The sequence below is a fragment of the Camponotus floridanus genome, unplaced genomic scaffold, assembly GCF_003227725.1.
Source record: "Camponotus floridanus strain SB8 unplaced genomic scaffold, Cflo_v7.5 scaffold20, whole genome shotgun sequence".
NCBI lineage: Eukaryota > Metazoa > Arthropoda > Insecta > Hymenoptera > Formicidae > Camponotus > Camponotus floridanus.
This window is the reverse complement of record NW_020229326.1, coordinates 855805-869802: the sequence shown is the minus strand read 5'-3', so window position 1 is coordinate 869802 and position 13998 is coordinate 855805. Positions and strand designations below refer to the sequence as shown.

At 36.9% G+C, this 13998-nt stretch overlaps 1 long non-coding RNA gene across 1 annotated transcript in view; it reads left to right on the top strand.

The window, feature by feature from the left end:
• The window catches only part of LOC112637784, a 77559-nt gene that overhangs the window by 21337 nt on the left and 42224 nt on the right, over positions 1 to 13998 (top strand). Inside the window, exon 2 of the long non-coding RNA XR_003122719.1 lies at positions 2585 to 2689. This is a non-coding gene — a long non-coding RNA (uncharacterized LOC112637784). The remainder of the gene's footprint in view (positions 1 to 2584; positions 2690 to 13998) is intronic.

Here is a 13998-nt window from a genome sequence, read left to right as displayed (position 1 = left end):
GCAGCGTAACCCACGGAAAGTAGCCTATGAACGTAGTAACGTAACGGCGTATTTTTTTGACCCCTTAAATTGCCAGGAAGGTACGGGCGGTCGTTTGTTAGCCACCACGTGTTATCGCCGTCTTGAATAATACAGTCGGTGTGTTTTACGAAAGTTATGCGCTTACACCCTTTAACTAAATTACGCTTCGCGGGAGTTTGAACGTTTACCCGATAGATACGCCACGAATAAACTGGTGGAGCGTGCATTCTCCATCGTTTTTTTTTTCTCTAATAAATATTTCGCGCGTTGCTCTCACGTACGAGTCAATAAGTTTTATCGCGCGATGATGGTGAATTATTCGCGCAAACGAATATTTTCGCTGGAAAAAATTATGCAAAGGGAGGAAGGAAAGTGAGTCGAAAGAGAGAGAGAGAGAGAGTAAAATGAAAAAATAGAAGGAAAAACATTTTATTTCAAATTCTGCGACTTGGTTACAAAGAGGTGGCAAAATTGCGTGGAAAAAAAATTACTTCGCAATACATTTAACGCAACGCGCTGCAACGGAGCTGACACGTGCCTTCGAGGTATCGTTGACGTTAAAGAATCACTTGGCCGACGAGAGAGATAAAAAGTGTAAAACGGGACACGTGCGAAATGGGCTGAGAAGAAAAATACGGCGAAAGCCTTGCTGCTCCTACGCCAATGTCCGCCGCCGTTCCACGGCGTCGGTCGGTCCATCGAGTCTCGATAGTCGGTGAAATCTTTCCCACATCCGTCTTCCGGTTTGCGCGCCCACCCCCGCCCCCGCGCGTCTCCTCCCTGCGATTTTTTCCATTAAAAGTAAGATGGCGCGCAAATCCCCCGCATTTTTACACCGCCAGGCTCCCCCTCGCCCTGGTTTAAAATCAATGTTCAATGCACATACGGCTTCCTACGTCTCGCACGAGCGGCGGGAATGTATGCACTTTACGAGGGGATCCCATACGCGTGTGTTCTGTCCGTGTGCCGAGAGATTTCGAGAGTGCGAATACACGGGGTGTACCGAGAAGAAGCGAGCGCAGGGAAAAGTATGGGATTAAATATTCAAAATATCGCGCATAAATCTAAAATATTGCCGAATTAATCAGATATGTAATATTTTGAGTGACGTGAAAATATTTTTTTCCTGTGAAGGAATGATTCGGCATCATTTGTTATTTCAAATTATGATCCTAATATTAAGCGTAGAATTAACGAGATATTCAGTTTTCACGTTTGCCATCGATATCTTTAACGCTAACGAATTTGATAGAGTATGCACAGAGAAAAATGTATACTGTATTCAAGTAAATATTATTTATTTTAAATATATCATAAGTTTGTATATCCGTAAATGTATCATAAGTCAGCACAAGGATTAAATTTAATTGAATATATTCTGAATTTTAGTAAGTGCAGTGTATTTTAGTCAAGAATATTAAATTAAAATTAAAATATTAAATTAAAATTGAATTAAAACAAAAATTTGGCTTACTTACTACAACAGTTGGCATAAAGTAAGTTTTTTCTTTGATACAACTTTACAATATTCTTGAAGAGAAAATAAATTCTTCTTTCGAGTAATGAGATTTTCTAACACTTGTAATGAATATATTTTATTATCAAGAACTATTATCAAGAATATATTCTTGTTGAAGAAAATTATTATTTAAAAGAAGAAAAACAAGCTGAGTCGCTTTTCTTGGCAGTAGAATATTTTCCTCTGTGTGCCACAATCGAATACATGCGAAGACAATCCTGTAATGAGCATCTGAATCGAATACAAATATGTATGGTGGTAGAGAAATCGATAAAATGTCCTCTACAACGCGTATCGTTTCATCTCGCGCATATAAACACACAGGTAAACCCATTTTGCAGCTTGATAAACCATAATAAATCGGATTTATTTATGGTAATATAAAATAAAAATTCAATTTTCCATACATCTCGTGCGCGCCGATTTATGGAAAATATATGCTCTTATATTTTATCGGAAAAAGTATCGCGATATTCGATTTTACCCCGATTTTCTCGTGCGTATGCGTGTGCGTGAATCACAATTTTATATTAGACTCTCTAAACTTCCACCATATTGGAAAATGTTCTTGTCCATTGTTGCTGTCGATTCGTCGCAGAGCTGGATAAATTTCGTTAACGAATCTCCTCGTAGCTGAGCGCCGAACTTTTAATAGACGTGTTAGTAATACAAGTTATCCCACGAACACGACGGCACAAAGTTTAACGACATAGTTACACGTGACGCACGAGCATAGTAGTTTCGACAACAACCCAGATCGATAGATATTAGATAGAAAACTTTCAGTCGAAAAAATATACTTATAAATTAATATTTTGATATAAAATAATCGATTTTAATGAAATAAAAAAACATGCGCATGATGTTTTATACATATTATTATCTCTCATGAACATTAGAAGATCTAAACCTATGTGTGTCCTCACAAAAGATTTGATTACGTGCCAAATTTTGCGCATGCAAAATTATATTATAATTATTTTTCTAGTTTTTATTCGCACAAGTTTTATTTGGGTCTTTTTAAATTTCATCCATGTTTTTCAGAATCGATGTTGCCAACAGAAGACTGCCTCGCGCTTTTGTCAGCCAGGGTAATCGAGGTCGCAATTAACACTTTGACGGCTTCGAGCTGTTGTCCATCGTCGTTACGTAAGACTCATTTAATTCATTCGATTTTAAATGCATGTCATATCCGTTCCTATACGAGGTCTCTGATAATAAACACATCATTTCTCGTATGTAAGTAGAGCGGAATAAACCGAATAGGAAAATCTTGTATCATTTGACGATTTTCGCAATAATGAATGAGAAATTAATTTTAGAAAATCGATCGACTCGCGCGAAACACAATACTTAATTAAATCCTTAATTATTAACTTCAATGCTTCTTCGCGCACCTAGCAACTGTACAATATTGGACTGCTTCTTTCGTCAATTTCTAATTAATTAATTAAAATCTCAAAATGGTAGAGAACTTTTTTATTTGGTTTATCGCTCTATCTTCACATGAGAAGTGATACAATTATCACCGACACTATATACGTAGCCTACATAAATATCACGCATCCATGCGTACAGGGTGACGAAAAATATATTTTTCTCAGAATATGCATCTTTGTTTCAATATTATATATCCATTTGTTTTCTCAAAAAGATTTATTCGCTGAAAAACAGTTTCGCGAAACAATAACGTGTTCTTTTACTACGAAAAAAATACGGTCACCCTATATACGCGCTTGCACACATATGCGGGGCTATTGTTCCATCGCGGGCTTCAAGTTCGGAGCCTCTCGAGACGTTTCGTTCGCGGGGTTCCCTTTGTCACTCGCTCTCTTAAAAGACATTTCACAAAACGCTAGAATAAAAAGAGAAAGGGAGAAAGACGGAGAAAGAGATATAACCGACAATCGTATAGGAGAATTTTACTCTAACGAGCGACGAGACTTTTGTGCATCTCTCGGAAGGATTCGATTGAATCGCGATTCATCGCAAAGTTTGTCGTTTAACGCACTATATAAATGGCGGAGAAACGCGATTATTATATTTTTTCCGTCGAGATATACGACTTCGCCGCTGAACGCGTCCCATATCAATCACAATAGATAGGCCTCCCGCCTTTCCTCTCTATTTTATGCAATTCCCGAGGCGTCGCGACGACCTAAAGAGACTCCCGAGCGAGGGTGCATTTCCGTTAAACTTTCTGATCGCCGCAGGGTGCGAGAACCCCCTATCCTCGCGCTCTCGCTCCATCTCGCTCTGCCGAAAGGGGGAGATTTCGATCCCCCTGCTTCTCTCTCATTTCTTTTTTCGGTGCAGTTTGGCCCTTCAGGAAACCTATCGCGTTTCTTTCTTCGACGTCTTCTTCCCGAGCCACGCCGGATTCCATCAACGCCTGTCGTTTAGCCCGCGGCGGCGCGTTGACGAAAGCAAAAGTGATTAGATGAAGATAGAGTGGAGAACGAGAGGGCAGGCCCGCGAGAGAGGAAATTGCCGGGATGCCGAAGCGTTTTCGTGAGACGTTTTTCTTGAGTGCGCAATTATTCAGCGGGAGATCTTCTCCTTTCATAATTTAAATTTAAGAATTTCTAAAAGTTTTCTCTTTTTTACCTTTTCTTCTCTCCCTCTTTTTCGTCTTAAAAGTTCAAAATCATCTCCGCCATGAAGCGTTACGTTTCAAAATCTTGCGCTTTTTTTAATATATTTAAATTTTTACTAATTCAATTTTCTCTCAGTTTCCCCAATTATTGATTTTGAAAATCAATCATTTTTTCACGATAATTTTTTTAAGGCTAAATGTCATTAAATTTGCCGCAAAAATTCGGGCAGTAGTTCTGGGATACTTTGCATCGTACCTGTCGCTGTCACGCGACGCGATATTATGTATTCCTAGCCGTCGCTCGCGATTTTCCGATTTTCGTAAAGTGTCAGACGTCGTTTGGCCACCCCCGCGTTGCACTATCACGGAGACGCGAGAGAGAGCGCGACGTTAACTACGCATATAAGTAATTAAATACGAAGCGATGCTAAGATTTTTCCCCGCTTCCCGCGGGATTCATTATCATCACTGTCATGGTCGGTATGCATAGTTAATGAAAGAAAATCCACAGGAGAATCCGAGATGTACACTCGCTGTTGATACTTTATATATAAAATTTAAATTACGTTCAATTACGATCAAAATTACAATTTTTTTCGCGAATTTATTCCCGGACTTTGACTCCCTCTAATAAAGTATCATTGGCGCATTTCGAAATGACGTCCCCGACGCTTTCTCTCAATCGCTAAGGGCCAAAACGCAAATTGGCGAACTTTCAGATTCGCGCACAATAGATTCGCGCGGCAACAATGAGTCTCGTATTGAGGCGAATCTCTTGGAAATAATTCACAGCCTTTCTCGGCGAAAACGGAAGCCGCGAAGAAAGTTGCGTCCGTCTCGGTTATTAAAGATCGCCCCGGGGCGATGGATTTCTTCGGTCCTCGTCTTGGACCCGATGGTTATCATCTAACGCTAATGAGAGGAAGCTCGCGTCGAAAAAACGTATTGCACTGTCCATATACATTTTTATCTTTTCAATACGATCCACTGCTTTCTTATCGAGGAAGTTATCGTTCTGGAGAAAAGTTTCCTGGTCACGTCCGGTTTTCATTTTGTTTACTTTATAATTCGCATCTATATCGTCTCGACTCGGTTTGGTTTGTCCTTTAAAGACGGTATAATTATTATCTTTTCGTATCTCTTTCTGAATCACGATTAGAACTTTAAAAATTAAAAAGTTTATATATGTAATATAATGGCAATTTTTTTTATGATTGAAAGTGTTTAAGAAAGCGATGTAAAAGAAATTTATTTATTCATATAAAAAGAAATATTTTGCATGATATACTCCTGGACAAAATTAACGCATAATTTTCTTTTCACCTTTTCTTTAAAATTTTTTCGTCAAAATTTAAATATCAACTTTTAAAGAAAAAGTGAAAAAAAATTATGCGTTAATTTTGTCCAGGAGTATATATATATATATATATATATATATATATATATATATATATATAATATTGCAGAGAGATTCTACATATAAATAAAATATAAAATTTTATTTTTCGCCAACGTTTACAAATTGATAGACGGTATTCTGCAGTTGATGGTCAAAGAGCGCGCGAATTATTATTTTCTTTTTTCCGGAGCGTTTAGCTCGCGACGGAAATACGTTTGTCCGACCTCTCGCCGAGCGCCGACAATATTCATGGTAATCCAATTCAAATTAATTCTCGATGGTGGGGAGTCGCTCTTCGTCCGCGCGCGTATCTCCCTCCTACTAAATGGCGTCTCATAACCCGCTCGGAGGAGGTTTGTAACCGGAAGTGACGTGAAATATCGCGCTGCGACGTAATCGGCCTCTCTCTCTCTCTCTCTCTCGCTTTCTCTCTCTCGCTTTCCCGGTGCTCTATCTATTGCCGCAGACCGGCGGATCTCTTCGAGGTTTCTCTAATTGTTACCGCGAGCCTCCGCGATGTTAATCACGTGGCCGGGCTGAGACAGTAATTCAGCATTACAGTGAGGCATAACTCCTATTCAGATCCGCGGGCAATACCGACTGCCTACCTGTCGGCTTATTGACTCGCGTTTATTAGGTCCGCGCAAGTAATCGCGATGTAATTGGGAGAGTAATTTCATGAAAGGGAATTCAGGACGAATGGCGTCTTCCATCATGAGCAAAGGGTACTGCGCGTTCTAGAGATCCTTTCGTGAAAATATGTAGGTAATCTTTGCAAATAGCGGGTACGCTTAATTAAAATATCACAAATTTTTATTTTTTAAGAAGAAAAGATAATTTTCTAAGTATTTTGAATTACTCGAAATGATTTTTGGACATATCTAATAATAAGTAAAATCAAATAATGTTGAACATACAAGAATGTTCAAATCTATTAAGTGTTTTTTTATCGATTTATTTTACTTGTATCAAAAGATACGAACAACTAAAAGCGCTTAAATGATTTACTCTATAAATCATAATTAAAATTTGAAATTTTAACAGCATCTCTATCAAAATATAATTAAATACATGAGGAACAAAATGAAAAGATAATTAAAATATGATACTAAGTGTGAAATAAAAAAAAACATGATAGATGGTTTTACTATATGATTTCACAACTATGTCTGCCTACTTTTTACGGTAGATGAAAACAAAACAACGCCACTCGAAAAATAATTCTTTCATTTTCACAAATTTTCTAGAAATATTATTTTTTGACACGTTTCATTTTCATTAATTTACGGAATGTCGATCATTTGTTTTGCATTAAATGAATCTCATAATGTAGCAAATATCTCATTGTAAGGGCGGTATTTGATTACGAGCGATTAACAACTGGTTTGCCTAATCCTTTGAGCTCAAAAGGGCGGGGAAGGCACGCGACTTATCGCCCACGCGCGGCAACAATCAACGCAGCGAACGCAACGAAATATATATAAGGCAACGCCGATGAACGCGCGCCGCTCTCCTCATTAGAATGCCGAACATTTCGACATGCGCTAGGCTACATCCGCGAGGTACTTTCCTAACTCGGCGCTTCCGCACACACGTTCCGCCGCAAACGAACGAACCAACGAATGAGCGGGCGCGCTTATGCGATCGAAATTCCGCGCGCGTCTCCGTTTGTAGCCGCGGCCGGGGCGGTTAACCGAATGGGTGATTAGCAGCGCGGCGGTTAAATCGCTAACCGGAGTAGTTAACCGGGCGAATCGGTTAACCGAGTAGTTAGCCGGTCGCTCCGAGAGCCGGTCCATCGGCTATCTGTATTTAGAGCTCGCGTGTATTCAGAATGTCCACTCCCTGAAAAAACATGGAAAATTTCGAATTCTCAGGGATCTCTCTCTTTTGTATTTGGAAAAATCAGGAAATTCTTCAGGGAATTTTGTTTAAAAAATTCTCTCCTTGATAATTTTCTATTGTACAGTTGAGAATCCAAAAGAATTATGTTATGTTTAAATTATATTATAATAACATATCTATCTTTGTGTTTACATATTCAATATCTGAATAAAATATTGAATATGTAAACAGTATATTTTTTATTGTAATTTTTAATGATAAAAAAAATGAAATTTTATAATTGAAATAAAAATGGAAAGTACAAAAATATAAAATATATAGAAATATACAAATTTTCAGTATATTTACAAATCTAGCAGTTAAAATTTGAGGACAGAACAAATGTTTAACTTACAAATTAATTGTTAATTTTATAATTATTATTATAAAAGACTAAAAGTATTTTTTTTGTCAAATTCTTGATTGACAATTTTTGACATAATTAATCTATCTAGTTTCTTTTTAAAAGGCTCTACTTTTTTCCTTCATATAAATTAGACGTTAGCATGCAATAAAAGAATTCATTTTTTTCGAAAGTTGCATTAAAACATCTTTAAAATATTCTCTTTTTATTTGGAATTTTTAACTAAAATCTAAGAAGATCAGGAAAATTTTCAGAGAATCTTTTTACAAGATTTATATAAATACCTTGGTATTTTATCAACAATATATATATTGGAATAAATGATAGAAATTATATGAAAAATAGAATATATGTTATCCAGAATATATGTTTTCCAGTATCTTTTGCAGTAAATTGAAAGATGATGCCTAAATTAAAGCTCGTAAAATCATTTGCTACAGATTAAAGTATTTTCGCGAAAGGGAGGAGAGACGTGATTTAAAGCGCCGATTAAATGACGACGTTAGCTAGGTGAGAGAAAGATTTATCGCGACGATGTTAGACAACGATGACACAAAGTGACGAACGATGTCTTACTACGTAAACAAATTCCGTTGGATAACCGCTAAGCCGCGTCTTATTCAGAACGATGATTGAGAACCGTAAGCGCGTTGTTGGCCGCGTACAAAGGCGCCGTGTGTTTGTAGAATAGGATCTCGCGCTAATAGACGTTTTCTATGAGATCGAAATGACAGGGGGGAGAAAGGGGAATACACAAGAATGCCGCTGGTGAGCATGAAGGTGATGGGCGCGTAGAATGCGAGCGTAACGCGCTAATAACACTACAAAAGGTGATCTTTATGAGTAAGGAAGACGCTCGGTATGTGTGCATTGATCGTGGGAGGAGATGCGCTGTGGTAATTTTAAGCAGGGGAATTTCGGCGAGATTAAACATTTCAAGTGGAAAAGGAAATTACGTCATTCTCCGTTCATCGAAGCAGCTTATTATTCCTTATTCTAAGCAACTTTATTTTCGCTTAAAAATTTATATCGATATTAAAATTACTTCGATCTCAAACACGTGGATTGATTCACATAAAAAGAAATGCGCGTTTTGTGTTTAGATTTATGAAATATAATATATTTTAAATGTAAAACGTGTTGGAACCGTACAAATATTCCAATAATTGATGTTTGCAAACGTCAAGGTGGAATAGAAAAGGATAGAGATGTGTCGCAATCGGTTAATTTGTCATTTCCTCTGCCTGACACATTCCTGCCCATCTGGTTTGTTTCACACATGGTCGTCAAACTTGCCATTATCTCACAGTGCGAAATAATGCGAATTCTTCTCTCGAACTTATGGAATACAGTTAGTTTATATATTTAATATAATATTATATTTTATATTAATTATAAAAGTAAAAGAAGAAAGCATAACCGTTACGTCTTAATCTAATCGTTAAATTGCACGTTTAATTTTATGAACTGTGTTATTGTGATGTAAATGATTCTTTTTTAGAAATGGAAAAATGCGAATATAACCTTAAAGCTCACACTCAAATATATCAGTTTCATTAAATACACTTTGTATACTTGAATTCTAAGTCTATCTAAATCGGTCAATTAATTGCACGGTCACGTAGTTGATTAGCATGACAGTTAGACGAGCACGTACGACTTTGTATGTAAATGTATAGTATGTACTAGTATGATACATCTGCAAGACTAAAAATTTAATAAGATAATTTACTACCTAGATTTAGAAAAATTGAATGTGATAAACATTTACTTTTACAAGTAAATACACGAAAAGTGATCAATGATATAGCAAATTATTTCGTGAATTTTGTAAAAATTATATCATTCAATAATATTCATTTTGTCATCGTATTAATAAATGTTTAAAACTTAATGAAATTATTTTGAATGTTCACTGAAATAAATGTAAATTAATTACGTCTGTAAAATACAATAATCTTTAAATAGAAGCGAAATTATTACAAGTTACTCGTTTGTAACTATTATTATTAAATATACTTTCAATAAAACACATTTAAAATAAGGTTATTAAAAATTATAAGAAAATTTAATTAAAAAATTTATTTAAAATTTTATAATTGCCTTTCTTTCACCTTTTATGATGGATTTGAAATTTTATTTGCATAATTTACATAACATGAAAAAGAATTTTTTATTCGAAATTTAAAAAAAAAGTTTACATAGAGATATCTTTAACAGTTCTTTAGAAAATGATTATACAAAAGTCAGAAAGAGAGTAAAACATCGTGTACATTGATCTCCCATTCTTAAAAAGATTCTCTATTTTTTATCGCTCTCTATTACAATTATTTTCCAAAATAATTTACGCAAAAAGTCCTGGGATTACACTATTATCTGCGGGGTCGGCCGTATGACTCAGCCAGCGATGAATATAGTCTACATTAGGTATGGAGACTACAATCGGTCGGCCAGCGGGGGCTAATCCGGTGGAGAGGCATTTTCATCTCGAGGGTTTCGGAACTTGCCGGTGGATTCCGACGCCGCCCATACTCCGCGAAGAGGGAAAGAGGGAGAGGGAGATGGAGAGATAGAGAGAGCCTTCCCCTTTGGCCGGGAACTTTGTTGCGAACTGGAACCGCTGTACCAGCCGCCGAAACCGGGGGAATTAATCGCTATTTCAACGATGCACCGGCCGCTGCATCGCGGCATTGCTCGAATGCTCTTATTTCCGCGCGTTGCTAGCTCGTACTTCGCGGGGGAGCGCGCCGTTGTTCGCGCTGCGAGTGCTGGAAATCCTGGAATCGCCCTAATAATTTCAGAGAGAGACACGAATCGATATACATATGTGCGTACATTAAAAGTATTGAAAGAAAATTTTCACTGATTTTTATTTTAAGGCGAAACATGTGATTTATTGCGACAAATCCGCATTGATAGTCGATCTTCAGAAGATCTGACGGAGGAAAATTATTGTTTGAAGTCTTGAAAATCATCTACTTAATTAAAAAAAATTTTTAATATAATTCAAAATGGTTACATATATAAATATAAAGTTAGTAAAAAAACGAGCTTACAAGTGGTTTTAGACTTGAATCCGCATGTGAACAAAGTAGAATTTGCCAGGTCTCTTCTCCCAACTTTGTTTCAAACTAAAGCAAAGCCGGGTCCGAAATCACGTTTCTAAATGCTATTTCAACAACGCGTTCAGTTGTAGCGCAATATCCGAGAATGTGCTGTTATTTTACGGTACGATAATTTTCACCGATTACGCCAATAGTATGCTCACCATCAGTTGGCTCGTACATCAAAATCTTCAATTTAATTCATACACATTAAAGCGATGTGGCAACATTATTATGAAATTTTACAGAGAAAAGGCAAGCAAGTGCATAACAACAATTAAATTAATAAATTTAATTAAATTTTAATTAAAGATCGATTTCATCGAGGAAGAAAAGTCACACCACAATATTGTGAGATTAGTTAGATATAGATTTTAAATTGAAGATACATATTGTTCCCGTATATCGATCGCGCCATAAATACAGACTGTGATATCTGTCTTCGCCTCCCTCTTTTCCCTCCTTTCCATGTCCCAATAAATGAATAATAAACGCACGCGTGGCATCGCGATTAACTTATTGAATATTCCGTTTGCTGTCGGCCTATCGAGATAAAACGCAAAGTCTGCATTTATATAGGATACATCAAAAATCGCGCGCCCCCTCTTACCTTGTTAAAAATGCGTGGAGTCTCTTTTTAATTCTCAATATTTCAAATTTTCCATTTTCTATCTTTCATTTTGTCATTTTTAACGTGTATCCTATACGTTTGTTTATTTACAATATTCAGTATTAACATGAAATATGCAAGATTATATATTAGATATAGAAGATTTTTGAAACACATCACAGTTTTCAATATGATGAACTCTTTCAGATTTATTTGTAATAATACAGAAAACGTACAAAAAGAATAGAAATGTGTATAGAAGTATTTCAGGGCAAGCCTAGTCGAAATTTGTCTACGTGAAAGCAGCATCCTGCTTCGTCTCTTGCTCTCTATCTCGCTCTGTTACATCAGCATCATCCCTTTTCCATCTCTTGCTCTGACCTAAAGCTCAGTACATGCGTATTCGTATGCGCGCAATGTGTGCACGGGGACTCTAAAAAAAGGTAGCCAGGCCATTCGATGGCAGCTGTTCCACATTTGAAGGATGGATATTCTTCGGGCTTTGTCGCAACGACAAAAGGCCTCCTCTCACAAAAGGCCGACGTGGTCCGAGCTTTGCGCCGTAGGCTCTCTCTTACTCTTTTACCTTGCTTGCCCTGCCATTGCATCCTCTTCCTCTCTGAAAGAGAGAGAGCGACGAATAAGTATTCGTAGGCCTAAGTTCCATATGTGATGCAAGGGCATATATCTCGATCCTTTGCTCTCTCATAACATTTGTCTCTCTCTTTTTTCTGATATCTTCACTCTACGACCTGAATATTCACGTGTGCGACCATTTATAAGTTTTTTATACTATAGTAACATTTTTCTGGTCGAATAAAATTAATTAGACTTTCCTCGTGTGATTGTATAATTATGTATAAAATATTTATTAGGTTTTCTATTTTGTAAAATTTTTTCGCACGATATTAATTTTCCCAGAAAAATCTACAAAATTCTGCTGATAATTACAAGAATATTGTTAAATTGAGAAAAAGAGAAAAACTGGAAGTTCAAGATTCGGAATTTAGGACAGAAGGCGCAGCTTGACACTGGGAAAAAGCTCTCTATGTGTTTCTCTCGACAATAAATAAAATAAAAATTTTCCGCAGCCAGTTGTGGTTACTTTCGAGCGGAACGTGTACATGTTATTCGTTTTAACGAATAAATAACAAACGCGAACGAGAGAAAAAGCAATACTACCATCAACAGACATGGGTTATACACAAACAACCAGAAAATGGCTATGACTGATTGCATGCATCAAAAAACCACAGTTCATTTCTGAAAAAATTCTTTCTCCCATTTTTTTATAAGAAACTACCGTTTTGAGTGATTTGTAACATTTTTACAATTGTTTATATAAATCATACATAAATTTCTTTTCATTATTTCCCATTTTTTTTCTCAAAGTTAGCTCGTCGCTGAAAAGCTTCAATGAAAATTAAATTAAATAGCAAATCGTGACATTTGTTACGCAAATTCGATGAGGGAACGATTTTTTGTCGCGGAACCGGATCAGTCTCAGCTTCGGGACGAGTTTCGTCAAAGAGAGAGCGACGAATCGGCTCCTCTCCGGTGACTAATGGGTTTGCTACGAGCACCGCATGCTCGACCTCGTTTGACCTCGCCTCACGCGCTTGATGACCCCGCGAAAAATTGCGTACAAACATTTACGAGATCGAGGAGAGCCCGACGAAAGGCCGTCCCACGCACTCGACTAACTCTGACTCACGCTAATAATTAAGTTCGTCGGCTGGAATTTCGAGAAAGAGATTCCTGTGACCACAAAGGTCATCTTCAGCACGCGTCGTGATCAAAGCGATGTTTTATGAGCTGAAGCTCTGCCGGCAAAATCGTGGCGTACGATAGAATCTCGGAGAGGATTTCGTGCAGATCTCTCTCAACTTCCGAAATAGCGTAATTCAGATTAACGAGTGAATAAGGAATAATATTCATTACTCAATTTTGTCATGTGTATTGTAGCCAAATAAAAATTTGAATAAGCATAATTATCTCCAGTAAGGTAAAAAAATAAAAATTCTCCATAAATTAGAAACTGTCCGAGAGACTCTCGCATTTTGGGGAATCGAAGATTTTTCCTCATAAAAGCGAGTTCCCATGCGTGCAAGAAATAATAATATTTGATTGAATAACTGAAAATCGATTCACGGGTAGCTGCGATAGTTTCGTAAATAAGTTTCGAGCGGCGGAACAAAGCAGAAATGGGGCTGTGTGTGGACCCATATTTATTCTACCCCCCACGATCGTACATCAAACGAGTAATTGCGGGTTGCACGATATGCAATATAGTGATGATATCATACACGAGAGAAAAAATTGCACGTTTTCAACTACATGGCACAATCCGCATTTCCATAAACAATTAAAGCTTTATCCAAAAATCAGAAGCTTAACGATGTACAGCATGTACATTGTAATTTCGATCAATACTGACTATGTCCATCTCTAATTTAATTTCCCCATTTATTTATATTTCCCATTATATAAATTGTACACAA